General features: G+C 47.2%; 1 protein-coding gene and 1 long non-coding RNA gene across 4 annotated transcripts in view; one reads left to right on the top strand and one right to left on the bottom strand.

The window, feature by feature from the left end:
• Positions 1-377: 377 nt before the first annotated feature.
• Positions 378-17,873, bottom strand: LOC115837323. 2 transcript variants are annotated; one of them, XR_004032375.1, is made up of 3 exons: positions 17,761-17,873; positions 12,184-12,262; positions 378-653 (listed from the first exon to the last, which is right to left on the bottom strand). It is a non-coding gene; the product is annotated as an uncharacterized LOC115837323 (long non-coding RNA). The 2 variants fall into 2 exon arrangements; XR_004032376.1 differs by lacking the exon at positions 378-653 and adding an exon at positions 6,471-9,240.
• Positions 17,874-19,719: 1,846 nt separating this feature from the next.
• The window catches only part of CHD9 (chromodomain helicase DNA binding protein 9), a 277,990-nt gene continuing 270,191 nt past the window's right edge, over positions 19,720-27,518 (top strand). The window contains exon 1 of one of the 2 annotated variants that reach the window (XM_030797128.1): positions 19,720-19,806. The gene's annotated coding sequence lies outside the window, so the exon portion shown is untranslated. The remainder of the gene's footprint in view (positions 19,807-27,518) is intronic. The other variant, XM_030797071.1, reaches the window with a different exon arrangement.

The following is a 27,518-nucleotide window of genomic DNA, read 5'->3' as shown; positions in this document are numbered from 1 at the left end:
GGATTGGTGAATGGAAAAATCACGGAGAGGAAACATCAGAAATAAAGGAGTATTCTTGCTAGACTGACACAGCAGAATCTTGCTAAAGACAGGCCAGGGTAAGATATTGAGAGAGATATCAAGAATGGGGGATTTTCACTAAACTGATCCAGCTGAACTAGACTACTCATGCCAGATGTGGAGACCAAAGGTCAGGGCCTTGAGGGCTTAGAGGAGTGCGATCAGAATTAGGTCAAAGGAGTCTTTATTATAGCTGTTCTTTGGCTTGTAGCAGCATAACTCCCATCTCTGCCTTCATCTTCTCATGGTCCTATTCCTCTATGTCTCTGTGTCCAAATCCTCCCATTTCTCTCATGAAGACACCAGTCAGCCAGGTGTGGTGGCTCACACCCATAATATCAGCATTTTAGGAGGCTGAGGCAGGAGGATCGCTTGACCCCAGGAATTTGAGACCAGCCTGGGCAACATAGTGAGACCTCATCTCTCCAAAAAATAATTAAAAATTAGCTAGGCATGGTGGCACATGCCTGTAGTCTTAGCTAGCTACTTGGAAGGCTGAGGTGGGAGGACGACTTGTGCCTAGGAGTTTGGAGATGCAATGAGCCATGATCACACCACTGCACTCCAGCCTGTGTGACAGAGTGAGACCCTGTCTAAAAAAAAAAAAAGATACCAGTCATTGGATTTAGGGCTCACTCTAATCCAGCATGACCACATATTAACTTGGTTACATCTTCAAACCCTATTTCCAAATTAGGTCACATTCATAGGTCCCAGGTGGACACGAAGTTTGGGAGGAGACTATTCAACGTGCTGCTGTGGTTAAAACCCTGGTCTTTAGAGCTCAAATTCCTATTCTGCCACTAACTAGCTATGTTAACTTGGGCAATTCATGCAACCTTCATAAATGTGCTGTCTCACCCATAAGGTATGAATTTTACCTTCCTTGTAGAGCTTTTGTGAGGAGCAAATTAGATAACATTTATTTGAGCTCAATGCCTGGCACTTGGTGAATGTTCCATGAGCAGAAGTCATTGGTCACCGTCTCCCATCAATCCAACCCCCAGTCCATCGCTGGCTCCTTTGCAGCTTATCTACTCCACCTGCCCTTTACATGTTGATTTTTCCAGAGTTTTGTCCTTGATAGATGCTCTTCTGCTCCAAGCAGTGCCTCCCCTCAGGGTATATGTGTGTGGGGAGAGAATGCAGGCACCTTATCTACTGTACCTGAGGAATGCCGGCCCCTCCAAATTATCAGACTCAGAGGGCAGTGAAGCATGGTGGCAGTCACCTGTCACTCCTGCCTTGAATCAAGTAATCACCTCTTGAAACCACTTGCTATTGTGGGCTCTAGATTGATGCCAAGCAGCCATAAAATTAACCACACAATGCCATAGGCTGGACACCAAAACCCATACCCTGTAGTTCAACATTTAAAGCTAATTAGTAATCAATGCTATTTCATAAGCCAATGAGAATTCCTGTCAAACAACTTTGTATCCGCCCACCCGTTGTTCCCTTTTGCCTTTCAAAACCTGACTGTAACCTGGGCTGAATGGAACACTACCCAAGGCAAGTTGAAAGTGTTTCCCAGGCAGCTGTCCTCACGTTGGCTTCATCAAATTTTTTTTTTTTTTTTTTTTTTTTTTGAGATGGAGTCTTGCTCTGTCACCAGGCTGGAATGCAGTGGCACGATCTCGGCTCACTGCAACCTCTGCCTCCTGTGTCCAAGGGATTCTTGTGCCTCAGCCTCCTGAGTAGCTGGGATTACAGGCACGCACCACCACACCCAGATAATTTTTGTATTTTTAATAGAGATGGGGTTTCACCATGTTGGCCAGGATGGTCTCGATCTCCTGACCTCATGATCCACCCACCTCGGCCTCCCAAAGTGCTGGGAATACAGGCGTGAGCCACCGCGCCTGGCCTCAAATGCTTTAAAATTATATTTTGTGCCTCAGCTTCTTCCCTTACAACAAGGGCTTTGGCTGCCACTGTGTTCTGATGACTCTGTTGGGAGGAAAATTCTTCCTCTTCCAAATTGGGTCCAGCAGTTTGAGGCCCACAAATTTAACTGAGAAAGGACCGATTAACAAGGATTTTTTTCCTACTTGCATATGGGAGTTTCCATAATAGAAAACTCATGGAATAGCCCAAAGGAAAAGTTTGTATTATCAACTTAACAAAAGAGAGAGGTTTTTAGGGCTTCAATGAGGGAGCGTGGAAGGTCCTAGTGGGCTTTTTGTTGCTAATAAATGGGCAATCTGTCTTCCTGGCAGCTAAATCTGCAGGAAACTCCCCCAGAGTGGGGTTAATGGAGCTGTAATTTTGGGAGGCTCTGCTTTAGTCAGATAAGGGAAGTTCAGATAAGAGTTATTTCTGCACCTTCTGCAGGTCAAATATTTTCACCTTAAAATAACCTTTACAGCAACTCTGGAGGTCCAAAAGGGTTCCCACAATTCCCAAATGAATTCCTCAAGTCTCAGCCTCTAAAGGCAAACTGCCTAGCGCAAGCCCCAGCTGTGTCCTTGAGAGCTGAAAGACCTAGTTAACCCTATATTAGTCAAGGTCCTCCAGAGAAACAAAACCAACAGAATATATAGAGATATATAAGGGGAGATTTATTATGGGAACTGGTTCACGTTATTATGGAGGCCAAGAAGTCCCATGTTATGCCATTGGTATGCTGGATACCCAGGAAAGCCAGTGGTGTAATTCAGTCTGAGGCGGAAGGCATGAGAACCAGAGAGGCCACTGGTCTAAGTCCTGGAGTCTGAAAACCCAACAACCAGGAGCTCCAATGTCTGAGGACAAGAGAAGATGGATGTCCCAGCTCAAGAAAAGAGAGAGAATTCTCTACCTTGTTATCCGATTCAGACCTTCAACAGATTACATTAATGACAGTGGGTCTTCTTGACACAGTCTACTGATTAAAACGCTAATCTCTTCCAGAAACACGCTCCCAGGCACACCCAGAAATAATGTTTTACCAGCTATCTGGGCATCCCTTAGCCAAGTTAAATTGACACATAATTTTATTTATCTATTTATTTTTTTGAGACAGAGCCTCATTCTGTCACCCAGGCTGGAATGCAGTGATGTGATCTAGGCTCACTGCAACCTCTGCCTCCCAATTTCAAGCAATTCTCCTGCCTCGGCCTCCCGAGTAGTAGCTGGAATTACAGGCACGTGCCACCACACCTGGACAATTTTTGTATTTTTAGTAGAGACGAGGTTTTGCCATGTTGGCCAGGCTGGTCTCCAACTCCAGACCTCAAGTGATCCGCCCACCTTGGCCTCCCAAAGTGCTGGGATTAGAGGCGTGAGCCACCGCGCCCAGCCTTGACACATAAAATTAACCATCACACCCCCTACACCCCCTGTACTACAATGGGGTTTTATTGTAGGGGAGAGAGATTGGGCTTAATTCAGAATACAGCAAGGAAATGTGGGAATTTACAGCCAAGGAGCAAGTTGGGATCAGTGAATGGATTAAAACTCCCTGTGTTTTAATCTATAAAATGAGCACAGTGTGATGGTGAGGATTAAATGAGTTCTATATGTATTGCATTTGGAACAATGCTCAGACATGGTAAGAGTGATATAAGTGTTTGCTATCATTATTTATATTTTGTCCTATGGGCACCTCAAACTCACACCTCTAAAACTCAACCCCTCATCTTCCCTTTATTTTTATTTTATTTTATTTTTTTTTGAGACGGAGTCTCGCTCTGTCGCCCAGGCTGGAGTGCAGTGGCGCAATCTCGGCTCACTGCAAGCTCCGCCTCCCAGGTTCACGCCATTCTCCTGCCTCAGCCTCTCGGAGTAGCTGGGACTACAGGCGCCCGCCACCACGCCAGGCTAATTTTTTGTATTTTTAGTAGAGACGGGGTTTCACCGTGGTCTCGATCTCCTGACCTCGTGGTCCGCCGGCCTTGGCCTCCCAAAGTGCTGGGATTACAAGCGTGAGCCACCGTGCCCGGCCTCATCTTCCCTTTAAACCTGCCCCTCCTTGTACCTTTTTTTTTTCCCTAGGTTCCCTTCTAATTGGTATTCATGCTTCTAGCTTTATCCCTCCCAATTCCATCCTCTAAACAGTTACCAGGGTGCTCTACCTAATATACAAATCTAAGTGGATCTGATTTACTCAGATCTCTCTGAAAATGACAGAAACCGAATTCAAACCACTGTAAACAAACAAACAAACAAAAAGAGTGAGTTTATTGGCTCATGTGAATCATCTAGGGGAAGAATTATTCTGGCATGGCTGGATCCAGTTGCCCAAACAAGTTGATAAGGACGATGTCTCTCCTTGTCTCCACTCTGCTCCACTCTGCTCTGTGGCTTCATTCTCAAGCAGGCCCTTCCCAGTGGTTAAGAGTTTCCAGGGCCAAATCTTACAATTTTATTAATTCCAAAAGAAGGTGAATGTTCCTTTCCTAATTGCTTCAATTAAAAGTTCAAAGAAGGCTGGGTGCAGTGGCTCACGCCTGTAATCCTAGCACTTTGGAAGGCCGAGGTGGCGGATCACCTGAAGTCAGGGGTTCGAGAGCAGCCTGGCCAACAGGGCAAAACCCCATCTCTACTAAAAATACAAAAATTAGCTGGGAGTGGTGGTGGGCGCCTGTAATTCCAGCTACTTGGGAGACTGAGGCAGAAGAATCTCTTGAACCTGAGAGGCAGGGGTTGCAGTGAGCCAAGATTGTGCTACTGCACTCCAGCCTGGGTGACAGAGATTCCATCTCAAAAAAAAAAAAAAAGTTCAAAAAACTCTCAGTGGACTAGTTTGGGTTTGTACACCCGCCCTTGAACCTATCACTTTGACAGGGGCTATGCAGTGCTCAGGGTGAAGTTTAAGAATGGGATCAGCCCCAACCAATCATGTAAACTGAGAGTGAGGAAAGGGTTCACCATGAGGAAAAAGATAAGATTTGTTACTAAAAAAACAAGATATTAACCAGTCAAAAGCCACTGACGTCCTAGCATCATTCTTCTGCCGAAGGACATCCCACTGCGCCCATCAAGATAAACTCTCAAGCTCTCAGTGTACAATACAAGGCACTTCATGATTTGATCCCCCCCATTTTTTTTTTTTTTTTTGATATGGAGTCTCGCTCTGTCGCCAGGCTAGAGTGCATGGTCATGATGCAATCTAGGCTCACTGCAACCTTCGCCTCCCAGAATTCAAGTGATTCTCGTGCCTCAGCCTCCCAAGTAGCTGGGATTACAGGTACGCACCACCACACCCAGATGATTTTTTTTTTTTTTTTTGTATTTTTAGTAGAGACGGGGTTTCACCATGTTGGCCAGGATGGTCTCGATCTCCTGACCTCGTGATCCACCTGCCTCGGACTCCCAAAGTGCTGGGATTACAGGTGTGAGCCACTGCGCCCGGCCCACGATTTGACTTTTTACTTGTCAAGGTTTACCTCCCTGTCCCTGTGCCGTGGGCACCTTAGGCTCCTATTACACTGTACATTGTGCCCCATGCAGTTCTTGTATCCAACTTCAGGTCATACATTCCCTTTCTGAAATACCCATCCTCTTTGTCTAATTCCAACTTACTCTTGAAAGCTCTCAGGTCTCATCTAGACTGGAAAGATCTCCCTGGACCACCCTGTTCCAGGCAGTACTCCCACAAAGATGGCATTTTATGAACACTTTATGAACACTAAGGAGTTTGGCATAGAGTAGTTGCCGAGTAAACACTGAATTAATAAATGAATACAGGAATGAATGAATGATGAGTGATAGAGTAGAAACTCAACAAATATTAGTTGAACGAATCAATTGGTTAAAAGGAAAAAATGTATTGCCTCATGTAACTAAAAAATCTAGGGTAAGAGCTGAATGTATGAATAAATGGATAGATGAACGGATGGAAGGATGGATGGATGGATGGATGGATGGATGGATGGATGGGAAGATGAAAATGATGAACAGATGGATAGATGGATGGATGGATGGATGGATGGATGGATGGATGGATGGATAATGGATGAAAGGATGGATGGACAGATGGAAAGAAAGATGGAGGAACTGATGAACAGATGGATGGATGGATTCATAGATGATGGATAATGGATGGAAAGATGGATGGATAGATGGCTGGATGAAAGAAAGGAAGGAGGGATGGATGGATGATGGATGGATAGATACTTTAACTAATAAACCCCTCCTCTTCCAGCAATTTCGGAAGCTGGCCTTTGCAGGCCTGTTTTTCCAGAGGTTAAAGTTATATTTCAGTAGACATAATCCTGACCACTTTTACCAGGCACTTTAGAAATTCTCGAACCTCAAAGGGAGATACACGAGTGATGCTAGGCTCCAGTGGATAACTGGAATGTCCTTAAAAGGAAACTGAGTACTTTTTTCTGTTAGAGATTAACTTCCTAGTAAATTGCAGCATGCCTGCCACAGCTGGAGGTAGATGAAGAATTCTGTTTTTAAAAGCCCTCGGAGAACTTGAATTTAATTAAATGAGCATTTTACTCCATTCCAAAAGGAAGCAAAACAAACCACCCTGTTTCTGAACTTCGAAGGACCTAAAGCTTCCTTCCTTTGATTTGTTAAAAAGCTGAGTGAGCTCTGCCCTTCAGGAGCTAGTGAAATAAGGGCAGCCCCACCTCAAAGCCACACCATCAGCTGGAACTCTTTCCATAGAGTCCTGAGTGTGGACATTGCAAGCAGCTCTCACCATGCACGGTCCTGTTTCGCAAGGTAAATTTCCATTAGGAGGGAGGAGGGAGAAAAACAGAGTTGTCTTTAAAAAAAAATTGAAAGGAGTTCCCAGAGTTTGGCCTATCCCCAGTAAACTGTGCAAAGAGGCCCCAAACTTCCTGATCCCCAGCTGCAAGCCCAGGCCTGTTTCCTGGCCTGCAGCAAGCTTAGCACCTCTGGGACAGGGCAGGGCTTTGGGCCAGCTGACAGGGCCCCCATCCCTCCTGCTCCTCCAGGCTCTGATGAAGTAAAGGGAAGCTCTGAGTCAATTTCAGGCTGAACTGCTTTGCTTTTTGTGCCTCCTTCCTTATTTCTTCCTCACCACAGCTGCCTTATTGCTCAAAAGATCTCATTCAGTTTCTCAGGTTTTTATGGCCAAAAAGAAGGGTCCTTTGCCGTAGCTTATTGCTTCTCCCTCCCTCTCTCCCTCTCTCCCTCATCCCTCATTCCTCCAACTCTCTCGATTTCTTCCTTTCCTTCTCGCCCACCCTCTCCCCTTTTTTCTCTTCCTCCCTCCTCCCTACCCCTTTTCACTCACTCCTCTCCTTTCTCTCCATTCCTCCCTCCGTCTCCCCTCTCCTTCTCTCCCCCTCCCTTTCTGCCTCTCCCCGCTCTTTCATCTCCCTACCTCTTCCCTCTCTTTCTCTCCCTCTCCTCCTTTCCCTCCTCCCTCTCTTCCTGTTTCCCCTCCTCCTCCTTTTCTTGCCCTCTCCTCCCTCCTCTTCTCCCTCTCCCTACCTCTTTCCTCGTTCTCTCCCTTCCCCCCTCCTCTCCCTCCTTCCTTTCTTCATCTTTCCTCCCTTCCCTCCCTCCCTTCTCCCACTTCCCTCTCCGTCTCTTCCTCCCTCCCCGTCCCCCACCACCAGAGTAAAAATAAGTCCCTCAATGCATCACCCAACCTGCAGTGGGGCAACTCCAAGCTGACCGGTTACCTACTTCTCAATAGGCAGGTAGGTCCCAGTGAATAAAGAAACATGGTCCTCACTATGCACAGGCTATAAAGGGACTCGTATTTCAGTTTAATCATGAGAAAGGCTCTCTGCTTTAAGAAGCACTCTACATGCATTTCCCAAGCCAAACTGCTGGGGCTCACCTGTGGGTTCTGCTCCTTCCTGGCTGCCCATACTCAGGCAAGTGACTTTATTTCCTCCATTTCCTCATCTATAAAATGGGGGTGGTTGGGTGGCATTAAACCATCTATGGAAAGTCCTCAGCATGGCGCCTGGCACAAAGCAACGGCTCCCTCGCCTCTGTTCTCACTCCTGTTCCACAGAATTACACCCACCCTTCTCTGCTGATCCTCTAATCTCAGATCCCCAATTCTGTCTTTCAAATGTGTTGTGTCATCATTTATTTGCAAACATGTCTGTTTGATTTCAAATGAAAACGCTTTTGAGTGGAATTAAAAACAAAACACATGCGGGGGAGAAAAGAAAGGCTGACAGACATGTTAGTAAACAGCAAAATATTTTTGAAAGCTGGATGCAGATAGCTCAGATGCTAGAGGGTTGAAATGGACAGACTTTGGCTAGGAAGAGATATGTGAATGTTAGCAGAGGGACCTTTTTTGGGGATTAAGGAATCAGGAACACAAATCTCTCTTCTTTCCTTCCCACCAGGGCTCCTTGCCCCTCTTACTGGAGGACCAGGACCTTGTTGCCCTCAATTTACAGGATCCCAGTGGGATCCTGATATTTTCCATAGTTTCTTAACAACATTTCAAGTTAAATATTAAAATTATTCATAGACAGGGTGTGGAGTGAGCCAAGTGCAACACGTTGCTGTCAGGGGTGTTGGCTACTCCGCCAGCTGTCGAAAAAAGGAGAAAGAAAGAAAGCAAACTGAGATCCACACACCCCACACATTATGACCAAGGCGCGTTCTGACTTCAGGAAAGCCAGGCAGACGGGGATCCCTGGATGCTCACAGCTCGGCAGCAGATATTCACTGGAGCCACAACAGTCTGCTCTGAGGCTTGTCTGCATCCAGAAGTTGCAGGAAAGTTCCACAACATGTGAAGACTTCTTTTGTCCTCTCTGTGGGAGAGCTGGGGAAATAGGATTCCTTATAGACTTATCCTCCCCACCCCTCCAATGTGCAAAAGCTGCTAAAAACTTCTGAAGCCTGAATCCCAAAGCTGGAGGCTTTCTCTCTCCTCCCAGTGATCGGAGCTTCTCAGGGTGGGGATTGTCTCATGGTTCTCGGGTCAAAGGCAGTTCCAGGAAGGAGGTGAGGGTCCGACTCTGGAGAGAGGCATCTCAGCTCTTTGGCTCAGGGGTTGCATCCTTTAGCGGGGCATCCTTGTAGTCTGCTGCCTGGGTGCCGGTCTCCAGACCTGGCTCTCCTCCCTTGCACTCTTCAGGCTTCTGGGACTCAGCTGCCACCGTGGTGCTCTTGCTGGAGTGGCACCCCATCTCAGAGGGACACAGAGGATCCAGTGCCCTTGGACGTTCCGGGAGGAGGAAGGTCTGTGCGGGTGATCCTTGGGGGCCAGCGTTAAATAACCGTCCTCTTGGAGCACTGTTGAAAAGAGCCAGTTCCGTTTCTATGGCCACAAGGAGACGCCCCCCTTGTGCATAAGGAGTCCCCTGTGGGGTGGGCAGGGCCTGGAGAGCTGCCCTTCCGGCTAACCTGGCCAATTCCAGGCACTGTGCCCCATTCATTCCACCAGAAGAATTCCCTTTTGTTTAATCTATAACTTACAAATCACCCCACCACCACCTCCTAGTTACCTGTAAACACCAGCCCCTATCGTCACATGCAAAACAATCCCTGTCACTACGCAATGGGCTGTGTGGCCTACCTTGTATCTCCAGGCCACATTAAGTTCCTGGGACTCACCCCCAACTTGGAGACCACCCTTTAACCTAGAATGCCAACTCCACCCACTGTTGAGGAATAGGGAGTCTTAGGACCGTGGACTCCTGAGGTTACCCAAACACGTAAGTCATTAAAATAACTAGCTAATAGATGCTGGGTACTACTCTGTGCCAAGCACAGTTCACATCCGTTATTTGTTTACAACCCTAAGAAGTAGGTGTATTATTTAATCTTCATTTAACACATGGAGACACTGAGGCACAGGGAGGTTGAGTAATTTGTCTGAGGTAGTTTCTAACAGCCAGCAAATAGGAGAGCTGGGATTTGAACCCAAGTCATCTGCCTTCCAACCTCTTATATTTTACTTTCTTATTTTTTTTACTTGTTTTTGAGACAAGGTCTCACTCTTGCCCGGGCTGGAGTGCATTGGTGCAATTATGGCTCACTGCAGCCTCAACCTAGGCTCAAGTGATCCTCTCAGCTCCGCCTCCCAAGTAGCAGGGACTATAGGTGTGTGCCACCATGCCCAGCTAAGTTTTGTTTGTTTTGTTTTTTTGTAGAGGTGCTGGGAGTTGGAGGGTGGTGGGGTTCTCACTTTGTTGCCCAGGCTGATCTCAAACTCCTGGGTTCAAGCGATCTGCCTGTTCAGCTTCCCAAAGTGTTGAGATTACGGGTGTAAGCCATCCTGTCTCCTTATCACTATGCTAATCTTATCTACTTTGAAGACCCCATCAGGCTATCTTCACACACCAGGACAGATGTTATCCACTTTGTAGGCTGTTATTGTGCTTTTAATCTGGGACGACACATGGGTAAAGGTTTTTGCAGCTGTGAGCAATCTCTGATGTGAATACTTCCTTAGTGAAGCCTCGTGTTCTATGGAACTGGAGTTTGGAACTCCTGTGCTCTATAGTTGACCCTATGTTATTTTCTGATCACCTAGCATTCCTTTTCCTAACTCTAGTAGGGGACTGATAATCCTGACCCAGCTCCTAGGAAGCTAGATGGAGGGTCACGCAGGACTGTGAAGTGGCTTTTCAGAGAAGTACATTTACAATGATTCTTTGTGTATGCACACAGCAGTCAAAGGTGACATTGACTCGGATTCACTTGTGGAGGGCAGGTGCATACCGGCCTCGGGCACTTTACACAGACCTTCTTGGTTACTCCTCCCAGTCACACAGTCCTACAAGGAAGTATTATTAATCCCACTTTAGAGTTCAAATCACTGAGTCCAGAGTGGTTAGGTCAGTTACCCGGGGTCACAAAACTGGTAAGCAGCCAGCTCAGAATGCAAGCACAGGTCCTGCTGTCTCCAGAGCCTGTGATCTTCCCACTACAACCCCCTTACTGCCCCTGCCTCTGGTTAGTGCCATTCCTCCTCCCTGGGTGTGGGAATTCAGTGATCTGCAAGAATGCCGCAAAACTCCCCTATAAATCAGCTTTCTTTGAACAAGCTTCTTGCCAACAGGGCCTGGCAAAGTGACAATTCAGAATACATTATGATGCTATTTACCTCTCCCACATAAATGCCAAAGTACACTTTGGGGCTGTCAGGGTGGAAGAGGGAGGTTTCATTTACCTTCCAATTGAGATGCCCTGTTTGAGGCAAATCCTCATTTGGATATTGGGATCCAGGGCCAACAATCCTCTTATGAAGCCTCCACATTAATCATGCTTAACTCAAGTCAGCCCAAGAGACAGGCAGCAGGAGCACCCAGGGGCAAGGTGAGAAACCCTAGGATTGTGCATGGACCAGTTTAGAGGCAAGGTCCATGGGATTAGATGAGGGAGTCTTTACAAAATGAATGTGGTAAGAAACCTTGGCTTGCAGCTGGGCGTGGTGGCTTATGCCTGTAACCTAGCACTTTAGGAGGCCGAGGCAGGTGGATCACTTGAACCCAAGAGCTCAAGACTGGCCTGGCAACATGATAAAACACCATCTCTACAAAAAAAAAAAATACAAAAATTAGATGAGCATGGTGGGGCATGCCTGTAGTCCCAGCTACTTGGGAGGCTGAGGAGGGAGGATGGCTTGGGCCCAGGAGATGTAGGTTGCAGTGAGCCAAGATTGTGCCAATGCCCTCCAGCCTAGTAAACAGAGCTAGACCTTGCCTTAATTTAAAAATCTTCTTTAAAAAGAAGCCTTGTCTAGCCTGTGACCACCTCTCCCCGACACATCCTGGATTAGTTGTATAATCTGTGGGACCAAGTGCAAAATAAAAATGTGGACTCCTTGTTCGAAATGATTGAGAATTTCAAGACGGTGACAGCAGAACTTTAAATGAAGCACAAGGCCCACGAATCCAGCCCTGTCCACACCCAACCTCTTCCTCAACTCCCAGAAATGGATTCACCTTGGATGAGGACTGTGATTTGCCAGATCTGCTAGCTGGCTCAGCTCAGGGTAGGAATAGCTGGCACAGCCCTAGGAATAGAATATGACCAGAAGAAAGGCAAGAACAGAGAAATGAGGTATGGGCAACCCAAAGATGGATGGGACCTCAGTAGATCACATTTTAAATATTTTCAGCTTTAAACTGCTTCCTTAGACATTACTAACTACAAAACATAGCAAACATGCACACGCATACACACAAATCCACATTAAAAACACAAAAACTTCTTGAAAAACATACTGACCATGTCATATGTTGGCAAGGTTGTGGAGCAACTGGAACTCTCATATATTGTTAGTGGGAACCATGATATGGTGCAGCCCCTAGAGAAAACAGTTTGGCAGTTTCTTAAGAATTATACATTCATCACAGGGCATTTACCTGTATTAGTGAGCCCTGGATGCCATAAGAAAATACCACAGACTGGGTGGCTTACACAAGACATCTATTTCCTCACAGTTCTGGAGGCTAGAAGTTCATGAGCAAGATGCTTGCAAAGTTCAGGTTCTGGTGTGGGCTCCCTTCCTGGCTTGTATATGGCCCCCTTCTCACTGTGTCCTCACGTGGCCTTTTCTCAGTGCTCGTGGAAAGAGAAAGCTCTGATATCCCTTCCTCCTCTTATAAGGATACCAGTTCTATCAGATTTCAGCCCCATCCTTATGACTTCATTTAACCTTAATTGCCTCCATAAAGTCCCTGTCTCCAAATGCAGTCACATTGGAGTTCAGGGTTTCAACATATACATTTGGAGGTAGGGCCAGGTGTGGTGGCTCACACTTGTAATAGCAGTTTGGGAGGCCAAGGTGGGTGGATCACTTGTGGTCAGGAGTTCAAGACCAGTCTGGTCAACATGGAGAAACCCCATCTCTACTAAAAATACACAAATTAGCCAGGTGTGGTGGTGTGCACCTGTAGTCCTGCCTACTCGGGAGGCAGAAGTGGGAGGATCACTTGAGCCTAGGGGAGTCCAGGCTGTAGTGAGCTATGATTGTGCCATGGCACTCCAGCCTGGGTGACAGAGACACTGTCAAAAAAAAAGAAGGAAAGGAAGGAAGGGAGGGAGGGAGGAAGGAAGGGAAGGAAGAAAGGAGGGAGGGAGGGAAGGAAGGAAAAGAAGGAAGGAAGGAAGGAAGGAAGGAAGGAAGGAAGGAAGGAAGGAAGGAAGGAAGGAAGGAAAAAAAAATCAAATTTACTGTTTATTAAGAAAATTTGGGCTGGATGCAGTGGCTCATGCCTGTAATCACAGCACTGTGGGAGGCTGAGGCAGGCAAGTCACTTGAACCCAGGGGTTCAAGACCAGCCTGGTCAAAATGGTGAAACCCCATCTCTACAAAAAACATACAAAAATTAGCTGGGTGTGGTGGCATGTGCCTGCAGTCCCAGCTACTCCGGAGGCTGAAGTGGGAGGTCACTGGAATCTGGGAGGTGGAAGAGGTAGAGATTGGAGTGTGCCAAGATTGTGCCACTGCACTCCAGCCTGGGCTACAGAGTGAGACCCTGTCTCCAAAACAAAAAAGGAAAGAAAAGAAAAAAATTTTTAAAGATCAAACAACAAAAATAAATAAAAACCATTTGCCAGGACCCTAGGGGGCTTATTTGCCATCTAGTCCTAGTACTCAAGATCATTTAAAATTCTCTCTCTCCTGCTTCTCACTCACTTACTCATTCAAACAAACAAACAAAAAACACTTGCCACTCATTTAGCTCAACAGCTCTTTATTGAACCACAAGGTACAAAGTTCCATTTTGGGTGCTGTGCAGTTTACAGAACCTTAATCGCAATTAAGGAGGCCTGAGCCTAGAGGCCAAGAGGGCTTGTGTGCACAGGGTCACCTAACAGCTATGACTGTAGGTCAGGAGAGTGGTCAACCCAAGGCATCCTGCAGAAGAGAAGCTGGGGACATAAGCACCCAACCTCACTCTCCTCCCTGCCTCTGGTCTCTCCCAGGTATACAATTGGCCAAACCCAGCTTGAAACTAGTAGGCATATAAGCCTTTGGTGTTGCCCATTTAAGTCAGGCTCCAAACACACAGAGCAGGATGGAGAGTGGATACAGAAGACATGTAGCACCACCCACATGGATAGGACTCTTGGTTTTTTATTTATTTATTTATATTATTTTTTAATAGAGATGGGGTCGCACTATGTTACCCAGGCAGCTCTCGAACTCCTGGGCTCAAGATATCTTCCTGCCTCAGCCTCCCAAAGTGCTGGGATTACAGGCATGAGCCACCAGGCCCAGCCAGTTTGTTTTTTGAAATCAGGTCTCACTCTGTTGCCAAGATGGAGTGCAGTGGAGCGATCATGCATGGCTCACTGCAGCCTCAAACTTCTGGGCTCAAGCCATCCTCCTGCCTCAGCCTCCTCAGTGGCTAGAACTACAGGCGTGTGCCACCACACCCAGCTATTTTGTGTGTGTGTGTGTGTGTGTGTGTAGACAGGGGTCTCACTATGTTGCCTAGGCTGGTCTCGAACTCCTAGCATCAAGTGATCCTCCTGCCTCGGCCTCCCAAAGTGTTGGGATTACAGACATGAGCCACCACACCTAGAGGATCTTACTCCTGATTAAGGGGCATAGAATCTGCTGGAGGAGGCCACATTCTTGCAGCAAATTATACTATTTAGCGGCATCAATAAGTCCTTTAATATGGAGGATGTCACACTGGAAATAGGGGACAGGGGAGGGCTTCCTAGAGCAGGCCACATTTGAGCTGGACCTAGAAGGATGTGCAGAATATCAGCTAGTAAAAGAGGGAAGGACACAGTGGCCAAAATGAGCAAATATAAAATCCCTTCCTAAGAGTACAATTTAATTCACCAGTCATTGATGGGAAGGCAGGTAGTGGTCATGGTTAAAAGCAGTTTCAGCATGAGAGGAGCCTGGGTTTGAATACCACCTCTACAGTGTACATGCTATATGCCCTTCAACAAGCTGCTTAACATTTTTGACTCAGTTTCCTAATCTGTAAGATGTAATTAATAATAACTGCTTCCTGGGGCCGGGCGCGGTGGCTCACGTCTGTAATCCCAGCACTTTCGGAGGCCAAGGTGGGCGGATCACTTGACGTCAGGAGTTCGAGACCAGCCTGGCCAACATGGTGAAACCCTGTCTCTACTAAAAATACAAAAATTAGCCAGTCGTGGTGGTAGGTGCCTGTAGTCCCAGCTACTCGGTAGGCTGAGGCAGGAGAATCGCTTGAACTGGGAGGCGGAGGTTGCAGTGAGCCGAGATAGCTCCACCCTACTCCAGCCTGGGCGACAGAGTGAGACTCTGTCTCAAAATAATAATAATAACTGCTTCCTGGGCCGTGCATGGTGGCTCACACCTGGAATCCCAGCACTTTGGGAGGCCAAGGTAGGTGGATGGCTTGAGCTCAGGAGTTTGAGACCAGCCTGAGCAACATGGTGAGATTCTGTCTCTACCAAAAATATAAAAAATTAGCCAGACATGATGGCACACAACTGTGGTCCCAGCTTCTTGGGAGGCTGAGGTGGCAGAATCACTTGAGCCTGGGAGGTGGAGGTTGCAGTGAGCCAAGATCACACCACTGCACTCCAACCTGAGTGATAAAATGAGACCCCATCTCAAAAAAATAAAATCCAATAATTGCTTCCTGGGATTTTTGGAAAGAGTCAATGAGACAGAATCAGTTCCTCTGCTATTACACTTCATAACACCTGAGAGGGTTTGCAGGTACAATCCAGGACCAGAATGTGACCAGTCTTATTCCTACCAATCATAGACACACTGTGACCTCAAGAGTTAAGTTGCCAGTCAGTCCACAAGCCAGCCTCACAAGACCAAGTGTCCTTCTGGGACGGGTACCCAGGCCCTTTCCCTTTGGTCTGTTTGGCATTTCTGCCTCTTTCCTTCTCTATGCCTTCTGCTGGGGGCCCGACACCATCTTGCCCATGAATCCAGTGCCACCATTTCTAGCTCCATCCACTTTAGACCACAGAGGGTCCTCACCCTCTTTTTTTTTTTTTTGAGACGGAGTCTCGCTCTGTCGCCCAGGCTGGAGTGCAGTGGTGCGATCTTGCCTTACTGAAAGCTCTGCCTCTTGAGTTCACGCCATTCTCCTGCCTCGGCCTCCTGAGTAGCTGGGACTACAGGCGCCCGCTGCCACGCCCGGCTAATTTTTTGTATTTTTAGTAGAGACAGGGTTTCACCGTGTTAGCCAGGATGGTCTCGATCTCCTGACCTGTGATCCACCTGCCTCGGCCTCCCAAAGTGCTGGGATTGTAGGTGTAAGCCACTGCGCTGGGCCTGATCCTCACCCTCTTTAATGGAGGCTCACTCTAGAAGATAAATATTCCCTTTCTTACTAAAAAATAGGTCACATCTCATAACATAATTTTATGAATTTATTTTAAAAAACAAAAGTAAACAAAATTCTCCCTTTGAAGAAAAGGGTGAACAGAACAAGAAAGCAAAAGGGATAAAAATGAGTAAATGTCCAACAATGATAGTCTAGATTAAGAAAATGTGGCACATATACACCATGGAATACTATGCAGCCACAAAAAATGATGAGTTCATGTCCTTTGTAGGGACATGGATGAAGCTGGAAACCATCATTCTCAGCAAACTATCGAAAGGACAAAAAACCAAACACCACATGTTCTCACTCAGGTGGGAATTAAACAGTGAGAACACTTGGACACAGGAAGGGGAACATTGCACACTGGGGCCTGTTGTGGGGTAGGGGGAGGGGGGAGGGATGGCATTAGGAGATATACCTAATGTAAATGACGAGTTAATGGGTGCAGCACACCAACATGGCACATGTATACATATGTAACAAACCTGCACGTTGTACACATGTACCCTAGAACTTAAAGTATAATAAAAAAAGTATATATAAAAAAATGAGTACCTTGCCTATCCTATTCCATATATAAAGCACAGCGTCCAGCACATAGTGGGTGCTTAGTAAACAGTAGTGAGGTGTTCAGGGCATGTGCTTTGGAATAAGATAATCCAGATTCACGTTCTGGGTACATTACTTGATTCCTCTACCTAGGGCAAGTTACTTAAACATTGCAAGTCTCAGTTTCTTCGCTGAGAAAGTGGGGAGAGTAACAGTGCCTACTTTGTAGGATTACTGTGAGGATTAAACTAAATTGTCAATCTAAAATCCTTAGTGCATGAGCCAGGTATGGCAGCTTGTGTCTATAATCCCAGCTACTTAGGAGGTTGGGGTGGGAGAAATGCTTGATGACAGGAGTTGTAGACCAGCCTGAGAAACATAAAAGCAAAAAAAACAATAAACCCCATCTCTTAAAAAAAAAAAGAAATAAAAATTTAAAAATTAGCCAGGCATGGTGGCACATGCCTGTAGTCCCAGCTACTTGGGAGTCTGAGGTGGGAGGATCCCTTGAGCTCAAGAGTTTGTGGCTGCAATGAACAATGATCACCTGGATGACAGAACAAGACCCCATCTCTTAAAGAAAACTCTTAGTGTCTAGCATGTTATAAATTTTTTTTATTATTATTAACATACTTCAGCCTACCAAAACTCCTGTTTTCCATGGGGAAAACAGACCTGTGGATTACTCTGCAGTTTCCAAAAATGCTGTGATTGGCAGAATGAGAAAAATGCCAGGAGAACTCAGAAGAGAAAGTCACTAGAAAGACTTAGTCTCATCAGGTGATGCCAGGATCCGGCCGGCCGCTGTAATCTAGGACTTTGCCCAGGCATGCTCTGGGGCATGGTGGTGGGGAGGGAGCTATTGCAAAGATGGGGCAAGAGTGGTCTGGACATGACTCAGACACTTTAAAGTGAAAGAATGGGAAATTGTCTGCCAGCTGGTACTTACCGTGGGCAGTCAGCACTCCTCTGACTGATTCACCTTCACCAGGGCACCAGCCTGCAGTGAAGTAGCTGGGGCTGGTTCCTATTAGTGACACCCACCACCCCTTGCCCTTCCAGGTATTGTCCACAGATGACACCTCCTCCTCCTCCTCCCCCTGCTCCTGCTTCTCCTCCTCCTCCTCCCCCTGCTCCTGCTTCTCCTTCTCTTCTTCCTCCTGCTCCCGATTCTCCTCCTTTCTCCTGCTCCTCCTCCTGCTCCTCATCCTCCTTCTCCTCCTCCTGCTTCTCCTCATCCTCCTCTGCCCTTGATACTCACTTTGACCAGATTACACCAGGACAGAGAGTCCAAAGGTTAAATAGGCACACACACACACACACACACTCACACACACACTCACACACACACACACACTCACACTGGGCTAGAACAATGACAGAGCGTCCTGGGGGAGCAGAGTGGGGGCGGGGGGGAGGGGGAGAGGAGGATTGCAGGCCTCACTTTCACAAATCGCCTGAAATTTCCACTGAAGGCATTATCTCCAAATGTTGCCACAGAGATAAACTGCCAGGATTAAAAGAAAACGCGAAGACGTTCCCATAGAACTCTGTAATGCTTGTATCCATCACCAGGACTGTCTGCCCTTGGCGCCCTAAACATAGATTGATTTATTTATTTATTTTGAGGCAGGGTCTCACTCTGTCACCCAGGCTGGAGTGCAGTGGTGCGATCTCGGCTCACTGCAACCTCCTCCTTCCGGGTTCAAGGGATTCTCCCACCTTGTCCTTGCAGTAGTTGGGATTACAGGCACCTGCCACCACGCCCGGCTAATTTTTCTATTTTTTGTAGAGACTGGGCTTTGCCATGTTGTCTAGGCTGGTCTCAAACTCCTGACCTCAAGCGATCCTGTTGCCTCAGCCTTCCAAAGTGCTGGAATTACGGGCGTGAGCTACGGTGCCAAACGAGCTCAATTGCTTTGCATTAGATCATTGGGTGTGTTAAAAGTATTCATGTGTTACATTAAATGTGAATTCAACAAGAGCAGAGATTTTTGTGTTTTGTTCTTCGTTGTATCCCTTGATTGTAGAAAAGTGGCACATAGTAGGTGCTCAGTTAATCGTTGTTAAATGAAGAAATAAATGAATTATAAACACATTAAATGTCCACCATGTTTGTAAGCGTTTTGGCATGTCTTCATTGAAAGAATACCAGGCAGCTGGGAGCCATAGTTTACACCGGTAATCCCAGTGCTTTGGGAGGCTGCAGGTGAGAGGATCACTTGAGGCCAGGAGTTCAAGAGCAGCCAGGGCAACACAGAGAGACCTTGTCTCTACAAAAAACAAAACAAAAAACAAAAAACACAATTCCCTTAAGCTGCCCCTTCCCCTTCCACTGCTCAGAGAAGGTCTTCCAGCAGAGCAGAGCAGAGCACGAGGTCGCTGGCACACACCCATCCTCCACCAGCCCTGGCCTCTGTAGAGCAAGCCAGCAGAGGAGGCTGTTTCTCTCATTCAGGGACGGTTTAGGGGGTGGCAGGAAGAAAGGGTTGCTGATAGGCGAAGGGCCTCCCTGGGTTTGAGAGAACCCCAGCCTCGGATGGTCCCAGCACATTTAAAAGAGAAGCAGTGCCAAAGTGGGGGTGCACTGAAAGCTGCTGGATGAAGGGAAAGATCCCTGAGCTCAGCCCGGAAAACCGAAGGATGGATACCAGGCCGAGAGCCAGGGCCTGGCCGTCTCTCCGTGCCCCAAGAGAAAGTTCACCAAGTTCAGATCCCAGTGCCCTGCAGCGGGTGAAGGTGGTCCCGCCCCAGGCCGGATCTGGCCACAGAGCTGGCGGCGCGTTGGAAAACCGCCCACGTGGGAAGCCCTGGCTGCATTTCCGCCCTGGACTGCGCTCCCGCCTGCCAGCGCCGTCCCTGCGCAGCCGCCCCGCGCCCACTAGGTGGCGCCTGCGCTCTAGTGGGCGCTTCACAGGCTCAGCGACAGCGACAGCGACAGCTCGAACCTGAGTCCCAGGATTCCGGGGACTGGAGGGCAGCGCCGGCAGCCAAGGTAGGATTCCTGAGCCTCGGGCGTCTCCCTGGAGCCTCTGAGGTTGGGGTGGACAGCGGGGCGGCCGCTGGGCACCGCTTGCGGTCTGCAGAGATAACCGGAGGAGTCGGGGCGGCAGCACGTGTTGTAGCTGGGGTGGGGGGGGGACCCAGAGACCCGCAGTCTCGGAGCTGGGCCTAGAGCAAGGCAGAGCACCAGGTCGCTGGCACGCTCGCATCCTCCCCAGCCCTCGCCTCCCATAGCATGCCCGAATCCCCAAGCCGCGCGTCCTCGAAGCGGAAAGCAGCCACTGTCGCCCAGAGCCACTCCAGGGTGGCAGCCGAGTGCTGATAAGGTCCAGGGCACCACTTCTTAAACTTGTCTGCACGTTGGCGTTGCTTGGGGAGCATTAAAAAAATACCGATGCCCTAGTTCCACCCCCCCAGAGACTCAGATGTGATTGGTCTGGGTGGGGGACTGGACATCTGAGTATTAAAATGTTTGCAAGAGATTCCAGCTGGCAGCCAAATTTGAGGACCCTTGATCTAAGGAGTTGGAGAAAAACGGAGGACATTTGTTTGTTCTAACCCAGAATGCTGATGATTCCCTCCTCCTCCTTTTCCTCTAGTTCTCCCTCCTCCTCCTTTCTCATGTGCCTTTTAAGCAGGAAATGCCTCTGCCTTTGTACTGTCAAACCCAAGATAACAAACTAACCATCCCCCACCCCCCACAGTAGGGCTGGTTCTGAAAGGGTTGAACTCGAAAGTGGGCAAGGAACAGAAAGACGCCAGTGTGGAATGTGAGAGAAGACTCTTAGAGGTTTACGGGTAGGATGGGGGTTCCTCCCCACCCTGATCCCAGAGAAGATCAGGAGACTGGCTGGAGCTGTCTTCCTCATTTTGGCAAACCTAGCTGATCAGGCAGTGAGAGGCCTTATAACGAGCAAGGGCCCTTTTACAACTAGTAAAAATGAGCCCTTATGTTTGTTTGTTTGTTTTATAGAGATGGGGCCTCACTATATTCCCCAGGATGGTCTCAAACTCCTAGGCTCAAGCCATTCTCCAGCCTCGGCCTCCCAAAGTGCTGGGATTACAGGCATGAGCCACTGCGCCCCTCCGCCGACCCCTTATGTTTATATAACAGCAGTGTTACTAGCATGGGCATAGAATCCCCATAGGCAGCCCTTCCTTTGTGACCTTGGAAACTCACTGAACCATCCTCAGCTTCAGTTTTTGTATCTGCAAAATGGATGTGAAAATAGGGTTGCCATAGGAATTATTCACAATAAAAGCTACTGTTTACTGAGAGTTCACCCTGTGCTAGAGGCTTTCTGTGCAGGGCCAAGTTAGACTCCTGACCATAACTTCCAAGGTAGTACTATGAATACTGCATTTGATAGCCAAGGAAACTTAGGCTCAGAGAGGCCAATGATCTTGCTCGAAGTTATATAATTAATTAATAAGAAGCATGTCCCATATTTGAACCCAGGCAGTCTGCTCTTGAGCTCAGGTGCAAAAGAACAATACTCTGCTGTTTCCCTTGTTGACCAGGATAGCGTGCATGGGGCAGGCGCGTGGTATGTCTTCACAAACACTAGCTATCACTGCTGTGAGCTGAGCACTTCCACTGAATTGACTCATTCGCTCATTCGAAATACATTTATTATTGAGAGCCTACTGTGGGCCAGGCAGTTTTCCAGATGCTAGAGATAAAATGTGAGTAAGACAGAGTTCAGCCAGCCCCGAATGAGAGAAACGGGAAGAAAGTACAGTAGATTCTCATTATTCACAAGTTCCGAATTTGCAAATTCTTCCCTGTAATCCCAGCACTTTGAGAGGCTGAGGCAGGAGGATTGCTTGAGGCTAGGAGTTTCAGATCAGCCTGGGCAACAGAGCAAGGCCCTGTTTGCTTAAAAATTATATACATTGAATAATTTTTTTAAAAAATTTGTTCGGCCGGGCGTGGTGGCTCACGCTTGTAATCCCAGCACTTTGGGAGGCCGAGGCGGGCGGATCATAAGGTCAGGAGATCGAGACCACGGTGAAACCCTGTCTCTACTAAAAATACAAAAAAAAATTAGCCGGGCGTGGTGGCGGGCGCCTGTAGTCCCAGCTACTCGGAGAGGCTGAGGCAGGAGAATGGCGTGAACCCAGGAGGCGGAGCTTGCAGTGAGCCGAGATCACACCACTGCACTCCAGCCTGGGCGACAGAGTGAGACTCCGTCTCAAAAAAAAAAAAAAAAAAAAAAAAAAAAATTTGTTTGTGGCCAGGCATGGTGGCTCATGCATATAATCCCAGTACTTTGGGAAGCTGAGGCAGAAAGATTACTTGAGGCTAGGAGTTCCAGATCAGCCTGGGTAACACAGTAAGACCCCATCTCTTTATTTTAAAAATTATATAATTAAAGAATTTTTTAAAAAATGTGTTTGTGGCTGGGTGTGGTGGCTCATACCTGTAATCCCAGCACTTTGGGAGACTGAGGTTTGAGCTTAGGGGTTTGAATTTAGGAGTTTGAGACCAGCCTGGACAGCATAGCGAGACCTTGGCTCATTTAAAAAAAAAAAAAAAAAGAGAGAGAAAAAAGGCCAGGTGCAGTGGCTCATGCCTGTAATCCCAGCACTTTGGGAGGCCAACGTGGGTGGATACCTGAGGTCAGGAGTTCGAGACCAGCCTGGCCAACATGGCAAAACCCTGTCTCTACTAAAAATACAAAAAATTAGCTGGGCATGGTGGTGGGAGCCCGTAATCCCAGCTGCTTGGGAGGCTGAGGCAGGAGAATTGCTTGAACCTGGGAAGTGGAAGTTGCAGTGAGCCAAGATCATGCCATTGTCCTCCAGCCTGGGCAACAAGAGCGAAACTCCATCTCAAAAAAAAAAAAAAAAGAAAAAGAAAAAAGAAAAAAAATGTTTGTGTAACTTCCGAATCAATATCCATGACACTTTCACAGTCATATATGGATGCACGTAGAATAGTGAAAAAGTTGAGTCACCCAACGTGCACATTTCCAGCCAAGGGCAAACAGGAGGACACGCTGCTTTCTGGTTTCAGCTCTTGTGCTATAAACAAGTGTTCCTTTTGTGGTGTATTTAGTGCCACATTTTTTGCATGTTTGTGCGTTTTTATTTGTGATGTCGCTGTTTGAAATGGCCCCAAGTGTACTGTTGACGTCCTATCTAGTGTTCCTAAGCATGAGAAGGCTGCGATCTGCCTTACAGAGAAAGCATGTCTGTTAGGTAAGCTTCGTTCAGGCATGAGTTACAGTGCAGTTGGCTGAGTTCAATGTTAATGAATAATATGTATATATATCAAAAATATATATCAAATAAGGTATCTTTTGTTTTTGTTTTCGTTTTTTTTTTGAGACAGAGTCTCACTCTGTCTCCCAGGCTGGAGTGCAGTGGCAGGATTTCAGCTCACTGCAGTCTCTACCTCCGGAGTTCAAACGATTCTCCTGCCTCAGCCTCCCATGTAGCTGGTACTACAGGCACATGCCACCACACCCAGCTAATTTTTGCATTTTTAGTAGAGATGGGGTTTCACCATGTTGGCCAGGCTGGTCTCAAACTCCTGACCTCAGGTGATCACCCACTTTGGCCTCCAAAGTGCTAGGATTACAGGCTCGAGCCACAGCGCCTGGCCTATAAGGTGTCTTTAAACAGAAACACACATAAACAAAGGTTATGCATTGATCTGCTGGCAGAAGGTGGGGTGAGGAAAAGATGTTTCTGGCAGAAAGGTCATCATGTACAGATATAGCCAAGAGCTTGGCAAGGCCAGGGGACTCGAGGAGAGCCAGTGGGCAGGGAGTGTGGTTGTCAAAGGGAGGGAGGCTGGAGCCAGGCGGCATGGTGTCTTGTGGGCAGCTCTCATTTCATCCGATTAGCACGGTAATCCTGGCAGGTCGGACAGGATCATTTCCGCCTTTGAGAGATGATGAAATTGACGTTCCATGCTGTTAAATGACTTGCCCAAAGTTGCACTGCTGGTAAGCAGTAACACCCCTCACCCCCCAACTTAATCTAATGTTGACCAGACATTTGGGTTTTTTGTTTTGTTTTGTTTTGTTGGTTTTGGTTTCTTTTGTTGTTGTTTTTAAGACACAGGGTCTTGCTCTGTCACCCATGCCTTCTGCAATGGTATGATCATAGCTACTGCAGCCTCAACCTCCTGAGCTCAAGGGATCCTCCCACCCAGCCAAGTAGCTGGGACTACAGGTGCACACCATCATGCCCAGCTAATTTTTTAAGTAGGGTCTTGCTGTGTTGCCTAGGCTGGTCTCCAACTCCTAGACTCAAGTGTTTCTCCTGCCTTGGCCTCTCAAAGCACTGGGATTACAAGCATGATCTACCTTACCTGGCCAACATTTGGGTATTGATCAGAAATCTCAGGACGTGGGCTGGAGGTTTGGTTTGTTCTGGGGAGAAATCAGTAACTAAGTGGTGGTGAAAGTGATCAAGCATGGATGAAACCACGTGGGATAGTGGCAGGGTGTGGAGAAGAAAATTTCTCATGTCCTTTAAAAAAAGAAAAATATTCCTGGTGGCTGGGTACAGTGGCATATGCCTGTAATCCCAGCACTTTGGGAAGCAGAAGTGGGAGGAATGCTTGAGGCCAAGAGTTCAAGACCAGCCTGGGCATCACAGTGAGACCCCCACCTCTATCTTTAACAATAAGCAAAATGGAAAAAAATTTAATCAAAAAATATTACTGGTATAAAGACATGAATGCCTCTGTGAATGAGTCTTAGGTACTTGCAGAGGGTGGGAGTAATGACCATGGTCATAAAGACGTGGCAAAAGGAAATGTGAGGTTCTGATTCAAACTGCCCCCAGATACTAGGTCTGGGCATCGGCCTCCCCACTCGTGGGGCAGCCAGGCCTCAATCTGCCTCTTGTCTCTGCTGGATAATGACCTTGAACAGGCATCAGCAAACTTTTTCTGTAAAGGTCCAGAGAGTAAATATTTTGAGCTTTATGGACCATAGGGTTTCAGTTGCAACTGCAGTAAGTTCTCACTTAATGTCCTCAATAGGTTCTTAGAAACTGCAACTTTAAGCGAAATGACGTACAGTAAGTCCTCAAGTAACGTCTCGTAACGTTTCTTGTAATGTTGATGAGAAACTGCCGCTGTAGAGTAAAAGCAGCCGTAGATGGTATGTAAACAAATGAGTATATCTGGGTTCCAATAAAGCTTTATGGACACTGAAGTTTTGAATTTCACATAATTTGTCTGTGTCACAAAATATTATTCTTTAAACATCTTTTTCAACCATTTAAAAATGTAAAAGCTGGCCAGGCATGGTGGCTTATATCTGTGATCCCAGGACTTTGGAAGACCAAGGAGGGAGGATTGCTTGGGGCCAGGCGTTCAAGACCAGCCCAGGCAACATAGCAAGACCCCCATCTCTACAAACAAACAAACAATAAATAAATAATGTAAAAACCATTCTTAGCTCACAGGCTATACAAAAACAGACAGTAGGCTGGATGTGGCCTGTGGGCTGTAGTTTGCTGACTCCTGATCCAGAATAATGAGACCTGAGGATCAGAAGGATACTAGGTAGGTTGGGTGCAGTGGCTCATGCCTATAGTCCCAGCACTTTGTGAAGCTGAGGCAGGAGGATTGCTTGAGGCCAGGAGTTCAAGGCCAGGCTGGGCAACATAGTGAGACCTCATTTCTATTTTTTAAATTTTAAAAATTAGCTGGGGCCTGGATTGGTGGCTCACACCTGTAATTCTAGAACTTTGGGAGGCTGAGGTGGGAGGATTACTTGAGTCTAGAAGTTCCAGACCAGCCTGGGCAACATAGCAAGACCCCATATCTACAAAAAAATGAAAAATTAGCCAGGTGTGGTGGTGCACCTGTAGTCCCAGCTACTCAGGAGGCTGAGGTAAGAGAATCAATTGAGCTGAGGAGTTTGAGGTTGCAATAAGCCATGATCATGCCACTGCGCTCCACCCTGGGCAACTGAGGGGGACCCTGTCTCAGAAAACAGACAAAAATTAGCTGGGCATGGTGGCATGCACCTGCAGTCCCAGCTACTGGGGAGGCTGACAGGGGAGGATCACTTCAGACCAGGCATTTGAGACTATAGTGAGCCATGATTGCACCACCGCACTCCAGCCTAGGTGACAGGGCAAGATGCTGTCTCTCTCTTTTTTTTTTTTTTTTTGAGAGTTTCGCTCTTTTGCCCAGGCTGAAGTGAAATGGCATGATCTCAGCTCACTGCAACCTCCGCCCCCCGGGTTCAAGCGATTCTCCTGCCTCAGCTTCCCAAGTAGCTGGGATTATAGGTGCCCACTGTCATGCCTGGCTAATTTTTGTATATTTAGTGGAGACGGGGTTTCGCCGTGTTGGCCAGGCTGGTCTTGAACTCCTGACCTCAGGTGATTCGCCTGCCTCGGCCTCCCAAAGTGCTAGGATTACAGGCATGAGCCACCGCGCCTGGCCAAGATGCTGTCTCTTTGAAACAAACAAACAAACAAAAAAGACAGACACACAAAAGAATACTAAGTGTTCATCTAATTTGAGTCCTTACCTGACCTGTGAATCTCCATTGAACATTCTCAGCCATTTCTTGAGTCCTCAGTAAGATGGAACTTCACATCTCACTGGGCAACTCATTCCACTGACAGAAGTTTAAAGCTGTGTCATAGTTGTAGTTTCCCCCAAAGAAGATCATGAGAAAAGGATTCAGGTGCCAGAAATGTATTTGGGAAATGATCCCATGAAGCCCAGTGAGAGTGAAATTAACCGAGAAAGGGAGAAAAGCCAATAAAAAAGGTGTTGATGAGTGAGTTACCACTGGGCAATTGGGTCTCCATCCCTCAGGGACCCTTAGCGAGACTATAGAAAATATTTCAGAAGTGTCCCACGAAAAGGCTGGGAGACTGGGGTATATCCTCGACTCCCATCCCTCATTATTGAGGGTTGTCTCGCTGTCTGCTGTGCACACCCTGCGGCCAGAAAATAACTTAAAGCAGAAGTGAGAGGTAGCCCAGGGCATCTGGAAATGTCTGCAGGTAACCTCGGGTGAGCTGAGGAGTATGGGTGGAGCACCCATAGTGTCTCCAACAAAGTGTTTCTGACTTTGCTTTCTAAGATGTGCAACTCATACCACAAGGGGTCTTGTGAGATGACTTTGGTGTGGCACAGAGAGAGACATGGTACCCAAGAGCGCAAAGTCTCAGAAAAGGAAAGGGATTTTTCCTTTTTGAGCTGTCTCTTTGATCCTGCTCTGCCTGCCTCTCACCCCTGGGGCTGCCCTCTCTCCCCAGAGCAGGTGCTCCACCCACGCTGGCCTTTCACTTCCTCCAACTTGTGGGACTGGGACTCTTGCTTCTGACTATAGTCAACAGAAGTCTGGGCAAAGTACTAGAATGCTACTGTAACACTTGATTGTCTCCCCTTTCACTGGAAAGACAGCAGTCCTCCAGTTCAGGGCATTTAAGAGGCAACAGTAAGTGTGACCATTTAATAACATTGTTAAAACTATAACAATCTAATAACATTGTTTGCTGTTATGTTTGTCTTTACAGTTTCCACCTGTACATGGCTTTTCATGTATGGTAGTAATATAACATTTCCCTTAAAATAAATGTATATAAATCGTGTGTCCATTTAAAGAAAAATATTAAATAAGAGTATCAAAGGTATGAAGATAGAATAAAATATAATAGGCCAGGTGCAGTGGCTCACGCCTGTAATCCTAATACTTTGGCAAGTAGAGGCAG

Source organism: Nomascus leucogenys, chromosome 2 (genome assembly GCF_006542625.1).
Source record: "Nomascus leucogenys isolate Asia chromosome 2, Asia_NLE_v1, whole genome shotgun sequence".
NCBI lineage: Eukaryota > Metazoa > Chordata > Mammalia > Primates > Hylobatidae > Nomascus > Nomascus leucogenys.
Note: the sequence above shows the minus strand (reverse complement) of the source record. Positions and strands in the feature narration are given on the sequence as shown.